Raw genomic sequence first — 17,593 nt, forward strand, 5'->3', positions numbered from 1 at the left:
GTGTTTACATTTTTTAATTCATTAGTCCGAATTAGGGATAAAGTAATTTATATTTTATAACCCTTAGCCCTTCGTAGCTAGTGTTGCTGACTTAAAAAAAATGATTACTTAAGGGACACCGATATTGTTATTTTTATCGTTATAAAAACATCACAATGCCAAACTTTACTTAAATTTCTGACAATCTGAGATAAAACACACCTTCACAATAATATTACAAATATAAATAATCAAATACATTAATTATATTTTTATTTTAGATGGCTTTGACATTTTAAAATTTATTTTATTATTATTTTGAAATTTTGAAGGTTTACCACATAATTTATAAATTATACCAAGGATTTTTAATGCGTTATTTATTTTTTAATATTCACTGAAATAATAGTTTGAAATAGAAAATAAAATATTATTTAAAACTAATATATTATTATACTAGTACTTGTCAACATTATAACAATGGTTATTTCTATGGACACCGCGCATTTTACCTATAAACTGTTTAACAAAAAAATGTGAACGCCTCGAAAGCATGCGTCCAACAGCTGCACTAAACTACAACGAACTGAACTATTAACTGCTTGATGCAATAACGTTTTCTGTCTTTATGGTTATGGAATGATTCGTCTTTTGAATCTCCCGCGCGCGCGCAATCATTCCAAACACTTCGGATGTCGACAACAATTTATTTAAATTTTACTGCCAAAGGTAGAAATTATTGAAACACATATTTTATTAATTAACTATTTTTTTTATTAAACGAATAATTCACAAGATTTAAGAATGTAACATTCTAATTATTGAACATACATAATTTTGAAAACACTTCTAAGAAAATATAATATTATAACCAATAGAAAAAATCGTTCGTAAGACACCCCACCCCGCAGGAATCGAATCTGCATCTCTCTGGTATCGCGCCCTCTTACTTTTTTCAAAAAGATTTTTTCTATTGTTTTATACAACATTCTTATTATTGAACATACATAATTTTGAAAACACTTCTGAGAAAATATATTATAACCACAGAGGTATTTAATAAATTATAACCAATAGGAAACCACCCCGCAGGAATCGAACCTGCATCTGTCGGGTATCGCGCCCACGCACATAGACCACTATGCTAAAGCTGCCATACTAATTACGACAATTTTTAACTATTGGCTCTTACAATACTCTCTGAAGCGCTTTCCAAATTGAGCTACGATTGGCTATCGATGTTTGTATTTTAAATCAAAGTAGGTATTACTTTAATTACTAACCGGCGTCACGGATCACTCCAAGATATTTTACTGTAGTTGTAGCTTTCTTGAACTTGATCTTAGAACTGATAATTTTTAATTAATTACTTTATTTAGATAATTTTAGATAATAATTAAATAATTAGAATGTTGCATCCTTAAATCTTGTGAATTATTCGTTGAATAAAAAAATAATAAATGACTTGAAACAACCCCCCCCCCCCCCAAGGGTGTGTACGCGCCTACTTAATTCAGAAAAAATGATGCTATTAAAAGTAATCCAAATGATGTAATAAACTATTTTTATACAACGAATTAATACAACGAAATATTTTTAATAAGTAAGTACATAATTCTTAATTGATAATTCAAATTTTTAGCTAGGTTTTGTCTTATATATATCAGCAACCGTCGCGGAACCCTTCATTTTATTTTCCCATACCTTCTTAATTTGGAAAACACTGGAGTGTAGAGGTGAAACGGTGCCTCCTGCGCTTGCGTGTGAAACCATCATTAACTTTACGTCACAATATTCTGGGTGATCACTTTCGATTATTATATCCTGATAAAACAGGATCTACGTATTTAAGGAACGGAAGTGCCCAAACCACATGTATACAAACTAGTGGTAATAATTTATTATTAACAAAAATCGTTTGTCATAAGAAATATTGTATAAGTATTTTAATTATTTTAAGATAATAGACATGTTTCAAATTCTATATTCCTAATTTAATTACAAAAATAATTGGCAATACTGTGTGCATAGATGTAGATACTTAATAAATATACAGATCCAGTATTACTATACTGCATATTTTTTCGACCATGTCTGATCCTAATAAGACCATATTATGGGCCTCTACAGAGTGGAGGTTTGTATTAACAGATTTTGTTTTTACGAGAAATGGATATCAGCCACTTTCTCAACCTATTAGGTCCATACTCTGACTCATACACAAATTGCAAAACAATATGTGTACTTGCCAGATCCAGAATTCGAACCTGGGACCCACGACGCTGTAGGCCGACGCTAAAGCCGTGCGGCCATTATGGGTGTTAAACTATTAAATAATTTAAGTTAATTCCAAGAATCAACAATGCTGAACACGTTGTGCCTACCGCATATTATTTTATTTTTTCCTAAACGCACAAACCGTCTTACGACCGTGCCACGGCATGCTAAAAGTTACCGCGTCATTTGAGTCAGTCAGTCAAGAGCTGCACGACATATCACTATATTTTATAATTTAGGTATACCTAGTAGGTACCTCTTGATATATTCCTTAACATGACGTGTCAGCCAAATAGGGGTTCCTCGTGATTTTACAAAACGTTACGAGGGTTCCTCAAAACAAAAAAGATTGAAAGTCACTGACTTTGAAGAATAAAATTTTAACATACATATGCTAATCAAATTTGAAGAATATAGATATAATGGTGTCAGATTCTTGTGGCAGTGCAGGCGAGTCATTTAGGTATCCATCTACTAACCATCATAACAGAGAACTACTCGATCGAATACCAATGTCAACACACCAGGGTACACGAACATACTGGGTTGCCTTCTGGGTGAGATAAGGTTAGGTTTAATTCTCGAGTGTGGAGAAATATGGGCTAAACTTATAAACGTGTTACAAATTACAGTACTTGCGTCTGACGTATCATAATATGCATTAATATAAACGAAACGAGCATTCAATATTGGTAATATTTAAGAACATGCATGGGGGCTTTGTATTGCTTGCTACCGTCATTAAATCGTAAACCGAAATAAGCTTTAAAGCATTAGTCCATGGTGACCGTATTTTCCATTTCTATCGTAATTATAAATCTGTTCTGTGCTATAACCACCATGAGCAACTACGAGTCGTTGAGACCTGTCGCGCACCGACAAGTGGTTATAGTGTGCGGCATGAGCGGGATATTCTATACACAAGACTGCTATAAATAGGCCGCTATCGGCAGCTATCGAGGGTAGTTTTTCATTTTTTTGTGTCGAAGTATTAGCACTTATTGTATTGTAGCTATTACAATAAGTTACTTGTAATTGTTACGATAAGTGCTATGTTTTAACAGCACCTCTCTTTGTTGTGCTAAATTTTAGAGCAAGATAGACAGTTTTGACTGTTTAGACGGCTAACTTATTGTAATTGTTACAATAAGTGCTAATACCTCGATACAAATAATGAAAAACTATCCTCGATAGCTGCTGATAGCGGCCTATAGCAGTCTTGTGTATAGAATAGATGTGCAGATGCGTTCTGTGCGTTTTTGATGGCCGAATTTGTCTACCACCTTGCGACATCCCTTTCCTTTGCCACTCTGCTATTCATCCATTGGTAAATTAGCTGTCATTTCTTATTAGGTTACAAGTAAATTGTTCGTTTAACATTTCGCCGTATCACAGTTCACCGTGAAGTGTCGTACAGGAACAGGAAGTAAATAACGGTATAGCGTTGAGATAAAAAAAAAATTACGCGTTATTCGTGGAGCATTGGAGACGGTAATGTTCAAAATTTATTATATTCACTAAGACTATTAATTTCATTTTTTTTCCGACCATGTCCGATCCAAATAGAATCATATGGGCCTCCACAGAGTAGAGGTTTGTATTAACAGATTTTTTTTACGAGAAATGGATGTCAGCCACTCGCTCAACCTATTAGGTCCATACTCACACACATATTGAAAAACAATATGTGTACTTGCCAGACCCAGGATTCGAACCTGGGACCCACGGCATGATAGTCCAACGCTTATGCCGCGCGGCCACCGTGGGTTGATTGGTATCTATCAAATATCTGATAATAACGATGTCATGATTATAATAATTAATAATATATTTGAGGCTAAACTGGGCAGGCCATTTCCAGCGCATGCCTGAGTCACGGATACCGAAGAAGATCCTCGAAGGAAACCCAGGGGGAAAAGGCCAGTGGGAAAGCCACGCACACGATGGGGTGATAATGTTACAAAAGATGCCAACCAGCTACTAAAAAGCAGGTACTGGAAAAGACGTGCGGAGGACTGTTCCGGCTGGAGGACAGCGGTGGAGGAGGCCAGGGCTCGACTTGAGCTGTAGCGCCATCGAAGAAGAAGAATATATTTGATAGGTACGTCTTGATACTTACTAGCACCTACCTGAATTTTATATAAGTACATATATACGATATGAATGTATTCTTTATTTACTTACCTAACTATTTTCTTTCGTCTTTCACTCGTATTCTGATAGGTTTTATTGCATATTTTTAAATGTTTTATTTATACATGTATTATATCTCAATGATATGCGGCTGTCGGTTTCCGATACAACAATTCACGGTGAACTGTGATACGGCCATATGCCAGTGGCGAAGACTCTATACTAGGCGATTATTTGAAGCCTACCTTCGTAAGAAAAATATTTTTACATTGCATATTGACTTATTTATATAATCACTTGATTATATATTATATAAAATAATTTATTTTGCTAACGAGAGATGCGGTATGTATAGGAGTGTATTACACAGATAATTAAAAAACAATCTGCAAAGGTTTTAAAAAATATACCACAGCGCGCCATCTGTGTTGACGTAAATAAAGGTCGGATTATGTTTCAAACAATTCTTAATTTTTTTCATATGAACTTTACGTCACGTAGCCCCGCCCAGTCTATCGAATTGTATGAACTAAGGTAAGCTTCGATCGCAGACCCTAAAACTAAATAATTAATAATTAGATAATTTAAAAAAAATATTTCTGTAGTGTTTAATCGAATATTAATAAATATGTACTGTTTTCAAAAATAAAAAGAACTTTTATCTAACGATCTTTGATGTGTATGTTTTGAAAAAATACGTAATTTAAACTGATCGCTTAATTTTATGTCGTCAGTGAGTTTTTGAAGTTTCATTAAATTAGTGTGTCGTTGTCAATAAGCTTGTACCTATTCATTAGTTGTAATATTGTCTTATCTTCTTATTTCTCGTAAGTATACCTGACAAGTGTGTTCTTTTTATCAGATCTCCACAGCCTACCTCTTTCCAAAAGTCACCCTTCGCCACTGCCATATGCACACGTACAATTTTCCGGGCAGCACAATAATCAAATAAGCAGATGGTCAATCTCGTGGATATTTTTATTAGTTTTTTTTTTGTATGGCCCTTCAGTGAAAACGTTTTGATTGCTAACCTTCTGTATTTTGTGTATGTCTGAATACTCTGAATTATTGCTTAACACTTAACTCTATCGAAAAGCCTACGGGAAATTAAATAAACAGGTATTACCGTAAAGGTAGAGGTTTCGAAATTTGGTATTGGATCATCAAACTCGGCATTATTTTTCTTTGAGTGGACCACGAAAGTGCCCACCATTGGCGTACTCAGACGCGCGTCAGGAAATTGTACGTAATAATGCAGTTCACCGTGAGAAGTTGTATCGGAAATACATGTCTGTATAATAATGAAATCGATTCCTTGCCTGAATAAACCAATTAAAAATACGTAATAAAAACCACCGGAATACAAGGAGAATACAGATGAAAATTGGTAGGTAAGTAAATTAGAAATACAATCATACAGTCTGTGCCGTCCCGTGGGAGTAGGCAGATTGAGCGTCGCTTGGGGGTGGCAGTTACCCGAAGGGCGGCAAATCGAGGAAAATCATTTGGAATATATAGAAATACCTACCTAAACTTCGTATATAATAACGAAAATATCTTTACATTAAAAAATTTAACTCACTAGTTTAGTTGGGTTCGTGATATCTAGTTTACTTCCGTTTCCCTTCAACGTCCTTGGTGACCAAAAACGACTCGTGCATATTTGCGAATAATTAGTCTGATATTTTGTTAGTAATGTAACCATACAACACATTTCTTAGATATTGGACTCATGAAAGGATGATAAAAATAATGTATAAAATAATGAGGCGGCATTTTGGCGCTGCCTAGGGGCGGCATTTTATCTAGGGACTTCACTGCATACAGTACCTATAATTTATATAAAATTCTGATAGGTTCTCAAATCAAAAAGTACATATCGAATATTTGATTATAATTACGCCATTATTATCAATAAATATCATATTATTGTTCTTTAATCATTGAATCTAGTAAAATTGCAACAGTACTGTCTGCAATGCTCCATGAAAAATGAAACTATGGACCGTACACTATTGAGATTCGTTTCTAGTGATAAGTGTGGTTTCTAGTTGTAAAATGTGATACCTACCTGAACTGAACTAATTCTTTGGCAAGTTCATCTGGTTATTTGGTCGATTCTGTTGATGTTTGACGTTTCAATACAAAAATTTTGGGTTCGGACGTATCCGCCAGCACGTAGGTACCCGAATTTGACCGATATGTCTACCAACCTAAATTTTCGCCGTATTAAGAATTCAACAATTATTTTAGATAACCGCCGATAGCCATAGATAACCAGTCATTGTTTGAATTTTTTTCCGTTTGATGTAGGTATATAAGAAAAACCAAACACATTGTAATATTTTCGAACGGTTTGTATGGTTTGCAAAATTTTCCATTTCCAGAGCTGCTCGTGTCTCCGTGTAACGATTCCAGTTTTGAGTTACTTTTCAATGTATCAGTATTATAACAATTCTTTGACTTCTCAATATTGCATGTTATGTTTAAAAAATAAATGTAACAAAGACAAAAGTCGTATTCAACTGCTTTGCGGGCCAAAAATAGATCCTCATCAATGGCACTCAGCTCGAACAGGTGAAAAACTACATCTATCCGGGACAACAAGTCTCTATAGATGTATGTATATTTGATGAAATTGTTCGCAGAGTAAAGCTAGGCTGGAGTGCTTTTGGCCGCCTGAATAATATCTTCAAAAGTGACTTTCCACTGTGCCTAAAGCAAGTGTGTGCATCCTGTAATCACATATGCGTGTGAAAAATGGACCCTAAGTAAAAGAGAGATCCAGAAACTAAAGAGGTACATGCTGGGCATAACGTGAAAGGACAAAAAGAGGAATGAGTGGATGGAATGGTTTTCGATGTTATATAGTTCGTTAAAAGCCTCAAATGGAGATGGGCTGGACACATAGCTCGAAGAAGGAACGTCGTTGTACGAATTAGTAATTCAGTAGTACCCGAGAGGTACGAAACGTCCGCAATGTAGACCTAGTCGATGAAATGATAAAGTTATGCGAAAGTACGTGGTAACGCAACGCGCAGGACCGAGAGAAGTGGAATCAGGTTGGAGAAGCCTTCATCCAGCAGTGGATAGATTCAGGCTGATGATGATGATATTTATATTTTATTATCTCATTGCATTTACTTCTAAAAGCACGCCACTGATATCATCAGTGTTTCGTTGAGTTGCGTATTGCATCACAAAACAGGTTGGTTAGTTAATTTTAAATGGTGGGGCATAAAATGATAGAGTGTGCCTTGGTCGGTTAGATTTTTAATAGCCGTTATGTCCCAGATTCGACACTGAAGCACAAGAACATAAAGAAGTATACAATACAATACAATTCAATGAAAATGCAAGAATACCTACCTATACGATTATAGAGAGCACATAAAATGAAAACTCTGCGCTTTGCGCCTCGCGACTTAAATCCTGTCGGCTAAAATTATTAAACATGGATACATGCTTGTCTACTGATTCTCTGGATGCTGGTTGTTCAAATACGAAAGAAAAAAATTCCAATCTCTGTTGCTAACTAATTATATACGACTATTTACTTATTTGATTCATATAGTCAGTATACGCTTTACAACATTGCCCTTTTTCACTTTTTTACTGCAGTGATACGCCTCTTCGACTAACCTCGCATTAAATTAGATCAAATGATTATTCACTTGTATTAATATAACATTATGTAGTAATAAATAAATAGGTACCTAATATATTATTTAATAAAATATATTACGGAGTGCAAAGTTATGAAGTGATAACTCTACACTTATCATAAAAAACTGTTCTAAAACGGTGTTGAAGGTGGAAATATATTTTTTAATTTATTAATCGTAAGAGTACATTATTGTCAGAAGGAGTATCGGAAAACCATCTTGACGAAGAGAACTTATCTTACATACCTAATAAAAACTGTTCATGCACATTATCAAGACTACAAAATTAAACGACTTGTCTCTGCTGAGTATTAAAGAAAAATAATTATAGAACAGAATACCGCTCGCCGCCGACTGGAGTCTCTAGCGGCCGCGCAACTTTTGTGACACTATTTTTCGTTACGCCTGTGCGATTTTTCGTAACGAATCCGCTCGGGAGGTCAAGACAAAAGCATGTATCCATGCTAAAAATATGAACCGGAGCGCGATATTTATGTAATTTTATGTAAGTATGATATATATACAAACAGTTGTATTGTTTTTTGTTTGTTATATACTTACCAAGTTCAAATGGTCAAATGAAATAACAGTATATAAACATGTGGTATGTAAGATTAAGGCCCGTTTCAGACGGGACACCGGTGTCGCGCTCGATATAATATAGGAGGCCTTTGTATTATGTTTATGAACGCGCCCCAGAGCTAATGGGTCAACGCATAATTTTGCGTTATAAATTAGAACACAAAACTGGCTGCGGTAATAAAAACAAGTGTATCGGCGGCTTGAGAATGTAGCGGCCGACGGAAAAGTGTACTGGACACGCGTTGACTCATAAGATCTGGGGCGTTCATAAACATAATACAAAGGCCCCTTTATTCGAATACGAAGGCCTCCTATATTATATCGAGCGCGACACCAGTGTCCCGTCTGAAACGGGCCTAAGAGGCTATGCATAGACTGAAACTGTATGCGGTTTTGAAACGTGTGCCATACTAAACTTATGATTTCTGCTCATGGAAATATATTTTATACTACTTATATATTCTTCTTCTTCTTCCACCCTGTCACGTCCCAACATTGGGGCATAGGGCAAGCACAAGTTGGCGCCACTTCCCTCGGTCCATCGCCAACTCCTGCGCCTCCCGCCATGTCAGGCCTGCAGCACGTAGGTCGCTTTTGTAGCACCGCTGCAGGGTGAGGTGTTTAGACGCGAAGGCCGCGGCCACGTACAAAGTGCCGCACTCTTTGGCGGCATCCGGAATACGTGTCCCAGCCACGTATATATTAATTTACCAAATTCGGATAATTGGCACTCAGATTACTTTTTTTTATTTCAATATAGTCTAATAACTTTGTGAGTCGTTTTAACTCTTTGGAGTTCTTACAGCCAGTCTGTTTGGTCTATCCCTTTCATAATACAGGACCTATATTTTGAAACTCTATCGAGATTCGTTTCTAGTGATAAGTGTGGTTTTTAGTTGTCAAATGTGATACCTACTTGAACTGATCTAATTCTTTGGCAAGTTCGTCTGGTTATTTGGTCGAACGAGTCATCTTTTCTTGTTAATCTGTTTTCGTATACCGTTTGAAGTATTCTCTGTTATTGTTGATTAATTAATTTATTTAGAAAAGACTATTATGGCATTACAGCCATATAGCAGCGAGATAGCACTTGAATACAAGTATATTTTAATTTATTAGTATATGCACTCGAATGACATAATCTTATCTATGAACAATAGGTCCATAAATTTTGTGTAATTGGCAGCACATTCCCTCAGGAATGTCGTTCGGTGAGGGCACAGGCTTCTGACAGCTCGAAACACGTTTAAAATAAAAAAAATCATTGTATATTCATTTTATGTTAAGACTATTATAACCTAACATAAAAACAACTCATAAATTTAAACTGTGTTTAAAATTTTATAATAAATGGTACATTTCGAAAAGCCGAGCTCAAGTGTATTTTTCTTTTCTTTCTACCATGTCCGACCCTAATAGGATCATATGGGCCCCCACAGAGTGGAGGTTTGTATTAACAGATTTTATTTTTACGAGAAATGGGTGTCAGCCACTTGCTCAACCTATTAGGTCCATACTCTGACTCATACACAAATTGAAAAACAATATGTGAACTTGCCAGACCTAGGATTCGAACCTGGGACCCTCGACACTATAAACCAGCGCTTAAGCCACGCGGCTATCGTGGGCGATTTTATTAAAGCCGATATTTAAAAATATACTAGTAAGTATTTTGGAACAAGTTTTTATACTGGTAGTAAGTATACTTAGTCTTCAAAATTGACCAGTTTTCCCGCCTCTAGTGGTTACGTTTTGCTCAAAAAAATATTATTAATATTTCTTCGACATAAATGGAGCAATACATTTTTTCTGTATCTGCGCCTGGTAGCTTTTGATATTCCTGGGAGAACTACTATAGGTATCTATTCTAAAAATGTTATTTTTGCATTTTTACCAGCGGGAGTCGATATCATAGCTTCCATTGTCCCCTGTTAAATCTGTGTTATTTCTCCCCTACAATGAATGAACCAAGATATGCTGAGTTTATTTGTATACTTTAAACATATTTATATTAAGTTGTAGGCCAGTACCTAATAGTATACGTATCCGGAAATTTGTACGGAAACAGTTCACCGCAGAACATTTATTCGTGCGCCGCAGTACGTGAAACATGAGTTCGTGTAACATTAAATCAAATGACGAGTTCTTCGTTGAACATTTCACCGTGGAGTATATTTGTACGTATGCTACAACATATGGAGATGTCTTTACTAGGTTAGGTTAGGGTTAATCTTATTGGAACAGTACTATTTGCAAACTATCGCCGCATTTTGTAAGATACGTACAAATGTATTCCACGGTGAAATGCTCAACGAAGAACTCGTCATTTGATAAAATGTTAAGTAGGTATACGAACTCATGTTTCACGCACTGCGGCGCACGAATAAGTGTCTCACGATGAACTGCATACGCCCAACTTACATGTAACCAATAGTATAAACTACACGGTCCGAGCCAGCGTTGCGAACCTAGACTTTTTCTTGACAGATTTAGCATTTTTGAATAGGCATCTAGCTTGCAAAATTTGCATCTGGCGTATGGCCTTAAATCTAGCATTTTTCGTCAATGTAAACAGCTTAAAATTTTCCATTAAAAAGCTAGAATATTATACCAGATTTTTTTCAAATTCAACATTCTGGTCTTTGATATTATATAATATTAATTTGATGTAAGTATAATATAATTTGAATTAATAAAATAAATGCTACATACCAAATGATGACTAAATCTTACCTGAATTAATTTTATAATTAATTTTATTAGTTGTAAAATACTAAATTCTTGTAAAATAATGAAAAACCTTCTTATTAATTATGACATAATTTTGTGAAATGATAGATCTAGACACTTTTTCAATTTGGAAAAATATCTAGCATCTTTATCTGCTATCTAGCTTATTTTCTTTTTCCTATCTGACAGATTTTTGTGAATGACAGATGGCAACACTGATAATGAATGACAACCAATGTAAATCGTAATCTGTATATCTCTCATACTATATCTATCCAATATATAGCTTGAAACAGGGTTGGTATTGTAGGATGGTCAACCGGAATCAAGTACCTAGCTATCGGTTCATGAAATCTGCCCTGCATGTGTGACTATGTTTTGAACTTATTGCCCGTAAACATCGGTTGAATTAAAAACAATACTACCAATTAAAAATAAAGCACAATTTATAGTATGTACTTTTTATAATGTATTCAGTATTATTGCTCGCAGAACAAAACTGACATATACCTAGTGCTTTTGGGCACCTGAATAGTATCCTCAAAAGTGACAGCGCATTGTGTCTTAAGAGTAAAGTGTTTGCTAAAAGCAATGTGTCCGACCAGTGCACACGTATGCATGTGAAATATGGACTAATAAAGTAAGATAAATCAAAATAATTACAAGATAAAAAGAACTTTTTATATAGAACGTTTTTAAATTTTCTGTTGAACCATATAAACTTGACTTGACTAGCTTAAACGATCAAAAAAGTTTGTACTTGACATGTCATATTGATTTCCATAGTAACTCACGTATATGTTAATAATTTAGTTGCTAGGACCATCCGCTTAGCAACCAATAATGGTGTCGAAATAACTTTTCATACTAAACAGAATTAACTGAAAATGAATTCAATTCTACTTAAAGATGACTAAACGTATTTAAAAAATGCATTGGCATCGTGTTCTGATATATTCTATAAGTTTCAAATATCTAGCTAGTCGGGAAGTTAGTTAAAAATTGATTGCAAGATTTGTACCGGACAAGGAACTACCAGACAAATAAGAATACGAGCTAAGAAAAACGTTGTAAAATACTGTATAATGTGGTGGCAATTTGACGCTGCCTAGGGGCGGCATTTTGTCTAGGGACGTCACTGGATGTACGTGGCAGCGAAGAGCTCGGAACGAAGAAAAGTGGATGGAGTTAGGGGTGGCCTTCATTCAGCAATGGATCAACTCCGGCTGATGACGATGATGATGGTACATTAATTAATAGACATTAATACTAATTCATCCGTTTCAATTTGACATTGTCAACTGATGGTGCTGGTTAGTTGCTTGTTTTGTCCACTTCGATCTCTGGTTTGGATAATATAAATACATTATTTTATCTAGTAGGATACAAATTATAACTATATCTTAATTTTGGTAGACTTTCACGATTGGTGAGTCGATTCTAGGTAATTATAACCACCAATAAAACGTAACGTGTACTTGAATAATCTTGGTGGGTAATTCAGATTAAGTGGGCAATAAATATAAAATTATGAAACGATTTCGATAATTTATATTCGCACATTAGCGACGGCATTGATCCAACAATAGAATAGGTATAGACTATAATAGACAATAAACAGTGCATGACTTAGAGATTTTTCTTATTCATTCTAGTATATCGATATTTTACTCCAGTATCACGCCATTTGTGGTTCGATTGCCACAAAAATGATGCTTGTGCAAACATTAGTTTTCTCTATATTTTGGTACGGAGTCGAGTGATGGACCCTGAAGGCATGGGGACGGAAGGCAATTGATGCCTTTGAGATGCGGCGAACGCTTCGTATTTCTTGGACGGAGCACAGGACGAACCAGTCAAGCATCCAGAGACTGCAGATAAAGGAACGGCTCTCAACAATATGTCTGAGACGAATTCTGCAGTTTTTTGGACATATTGTCCGGCGCGGACCGGACAGCCCGGAGAGACTGGTGGTCTCCAGAGAAGGCGAAGCAGAAGAAGAGCATCTGGCGCGCGCTGGAGCAACGAAGTGAAGGATCTGACTGGGGGGGGGGGCACTATTCATTCTGCTCTGAGAGAAGCGGAAGATCGAGAAGAATGGACAGTCTTGGTCGCTCAAAGGAAGACGAAATTCAAAGGTGGTCACGACTTTCAGCCACGAGGGTACGACCAAGAAGAAGAGAGAAGGTCTGACGCAATGACAGGTTTGAAGGGGCTCTAATGAAGAATTTTCATGTGCAATAAACCGCTATCGGATATTACAATTAAAAAATAGGTTATCAGGATTTTTAATGATCCCATTATGAAGTAAGATGTCGGAACTTTATAACGAATCGATGGCATCGTCTGCTTCACGGAAAGCAGCTGCTCTCAAATGTTGTAATATTCGTATTTGTTCCTTCATTTGCCGCCCTTTACAAGTGGGCGCCCCTAGGCAACTTATGACTTGTCTAGCCCAGCGGGATGTCAGTTGCTGACACTTTGTACTTTATAAAATGTAACAAATTTTATTTTTCATTCGAATGACTTGTTTACTAGTAACACAACAATAATTGTAAATCCGTCTACATACGTTATTCTTGTAAAAACAGCGTTCATAATTATAATTATGACTTTTTTGTAGTTGGTAAATATAAAAAAAAAAAATATTTTGAGAATATCTAGTATTTTTTATGCCGTATAGCTTAATTTATTACGCATTTAACTATAATTGGCAACACTCATGCGAAAAGCTCTAACACGCAGAACAGATTAATAAATCTAATTCAGATAATATACGAGTATAGGTAGAATCAAAGGCGACTCTACCTTAAGGGTTCATAGGGACCATCCCCACATCGTTATCATGTCAAAAATACACGTCCGATATTTTTATTATTGTCATAATATAACATCTACTTAATTACATTACATCTCGTTGTGCAAAGGATGTGAATGCATTAGCGTTAGTATACGCATACTGGAGAGCGGATCAAATAGCCCCTAGGTGAGTAAAAATTCTCGCTGTATGTCTTTGTCCAAAACTGATAATGATAAGTCTATAATAATTATTATTATTTTTAAGCACGCTTTTTAGCGTAAAATACCGACCCAGGTAATTATATTATTTATTCTGAAAAAATACTCATTTCCTCATTCATAAAATGATATTATTATAAGTAGCTTAGTGTTTAATGTACCTATAATATGAGAAAGTAGGTGGGTAAGTACATAATATTATATTTAATCCACCACCTAGAAAGTTGTCGAGCCGCCACTGGGTACAATAGTTTATTTAAATATTTGTATTTTTTCTGTTTCTCGGAGGGGGTTCGGACCCGAAAACCCCTTGTGAAAAGCCCTTGTGTGCGCGCCTGCATTTTTGCAGAAAATTTTTATGTATATTATGCTAGGACACGATTCTCGCATTTTAGTGCTGTGGCCTGACTACAGGCGGCCTTGGGGATCGCGCTTATCTGGTAAATAGCCATGTTACCTTACAGTGTCTAGTAAATCCAATATTTTGACGTTGTAATACAACCAAACAAAATGTAAAACCTCCCTCACTTTGGGAGTATCTTTCGTCGAAACGGGCTGACAGAGAAGACTATAATATCCTGAAATCCATACTGATCGAATACTCTCGAACCAAAACAATACAATAAGCATTTAGTTTGCGTAATCAATACGAAAAACCACAGAACAGATTAATAAATAGTATTCAGTTAGGCTATACCCCAATATAGTACATTTTGAAGCAGGGTTTTGAACATGTGAGTGTCCTACGAAAATTAAACACACGTTAAAGACGTGCAATAATTTGTGTTGTAACCTTCAAATACACCAATATTGAATAAGTGTCAGTGCATAAGCCGAGAGCAGTTGTCAGTACGAAGGACATGCTTAAAATGACGTATTATTGGCATGTGTTTAAGTTTATCCCATATTCTTCCACACTCCACACCCGTTAAGTATTCTAGTTCTATTAATTCTGTGTTCCCTGGTCTAGCCGGAGAACGGTGGAAACGAAGGAGAAAGGAGAAGGCCAATTATAATTATTCTTGCTCAATTAGAAATTCAAATTCAAATTCAAATTTATTTATTTATTTTTCACATCTTACCGTTAACATTACAAAATATAAATTTAAGACGTTCACAACATGACATTTAAGAACAAAGAAATAGTATTAAACAGTGTAAAGAAGAAATAAATATATGCAGTATCACAAAAACAGTATGAAAAGTAAAGTAAAAGGTACAAACATTATAAAGCATGGAAGCATACCGAATGAGCAAAGGGACCCTATTTTAAGAATTTATAAAACAACGCCCATATATACTCATCTCACGTAGGTGGAATATATCAACATCCGAAGCGATTTTGTCGATCAGAGTTATTGCCCTCCCAATTGGCATCACCAATGGCAGGTTAGTTCTGCACCTTTGGAGAACAAACAACTGATGCTTCCTATATTTCTAAGATAGTTATCAGGGACACACAAGTCAATACCACTGAGAACTACGCAGAACTTCTCGGTCCTTCCCCATTTGATTGAGAACTTCAACATTTGTCACCCGGTCAGTCCAAGGAATTTTGAGGATGCGCGCCTATACAGCCACATCTCGAAAGCTTCAAGTCTCCGTGACATCTCTTGTTATAGCGTCCATACTTCCATACCATAGAAAAGAATTGAGAGAACATAACAACGTACCATACGCAGTCTCAGACCTAGGTTAAGATCTCGATTGCTAAGGAGGCGTCTTATTTTGAGAAAGGCACTCCTTGCGATCTCAATTCTAGTTTTTATTTCCTGAGACTGGTCCCATTTCTCATTGACCCATGTACCTAAATATTTATAATGGGTCACACGTTCGATTGGTTCGCTGTTAATGACAAAATTTGTGTCGGTGTCTGGTGTCGCTGTTTTTGATACTAGTAATAGTTTTGTTTTTTTGAGGTTCATTTTTAAACTATAAGAATTACTGCCCTCATTAACCTTTTCTACCAGTTGATGTAAACTCTTTAAAACGATCGATATTTGATAATTACTTAATAAACCAACAACTCTCATCTTGTTTGCCTCATTTTAAATATCTTTGCTCATAAAATGACAATAATGTCAAGGCACTAATTATTTTTAGCGAATGTTTTGCATAATCTCATACATAAGCGTCATATGAAATCATACGGATCAACGATTTTGCGATAAAGGTTGTTTACGCGGAATAAACTTCTGCATCATAATGAGACTCTATATCAAGGGTAGTCAATCTGCTCCCTACCGCCCACTAGTGGGCTTTACAGCTTTCATGGTGGCCGGTAGGGGTTTTAAAAACATTTTCATTTTGTTTTCATAAAATTCCCTGTGTCATACAATTTCACCACGTTTTTATTAGCTCGTATTCTTGTTTGTCCAATACAAATCTTGTTTAACATACATAATTTTGAAAAACACTTTCCGTGAAAATATATTATAACCAATAGAAAAAATATTTTTGAAAAAAGTAAGCCACCCCGGTAGGGAATCAAACCCTGCATCTCCTGGGTTTACGCCCCGCCCCGTCCGTCGCATTTACCTCTATGCTACAAGGCGACGTACTAATTGCGACAAATTTTAGCTACTGGCCTTTTTAATACCTACTCATCAGCGTCCTTCTAAATCAAGCTACTTTGGAAATCGGTTTTTGTTTTATTAAATCAAAGTAGATACCTATTACTTCAATTACTAACCGATGTCGTGGATTTCTCCACTATTTTTTATGATGTAACTTACTTGAACTTGCTAATAATTTATAATTAAATTTTATTCAACGAATAATTCACAAGATTTAACAGAATGGTACATTCTTAAATTTTGTGAATCATTCGTAAAAGAAATAGTTAATTATAAATCTTGTTTAACTAACTTCCCGACTAGCTAGACGTTTGAAACTTTTAGAATATAATATCAGAAAACGACGACAATGTATTATTTTAATACTTTTAGCCATCTTTAAGCAGAATTGAATTCATTTTCAGTTAATTCTGTAATTTAGTATGGAAAGTTATTTCGGAAAAAATTCGTAAAAAGTAAAACACTATTATTAGTTGCTAAGGGGTTCCTAGCAACTAAATTATTAATATATACGTGCGTTACTATGGAAATCAAAATGATATTTCAGTATTCTATATGTATTCAGTATTTCTATCAAGTAAAAAAAAAATATTTATTAATACATGGAATTGTCAAGTTTATATGATTCAACAG

Source organism: Rhyacophila brunnea, unplaced genomic scaffold (genome assembly GCF_057557595.1).
Source record: "Rhyacophila brunnea isolate RB1 unplaced genomic scaffold, BYU_Rbru_1.0 scaffold_23, whole genome shotgun sequence".
NCBI classification, from domain to species: domain Eukaryota; kingdom Metazoa; phylum Arthropoda; class Insecta; order Trichoptera; family Rhyacophilidae; genus Rhyacophila; species Rhyacophila brunnea.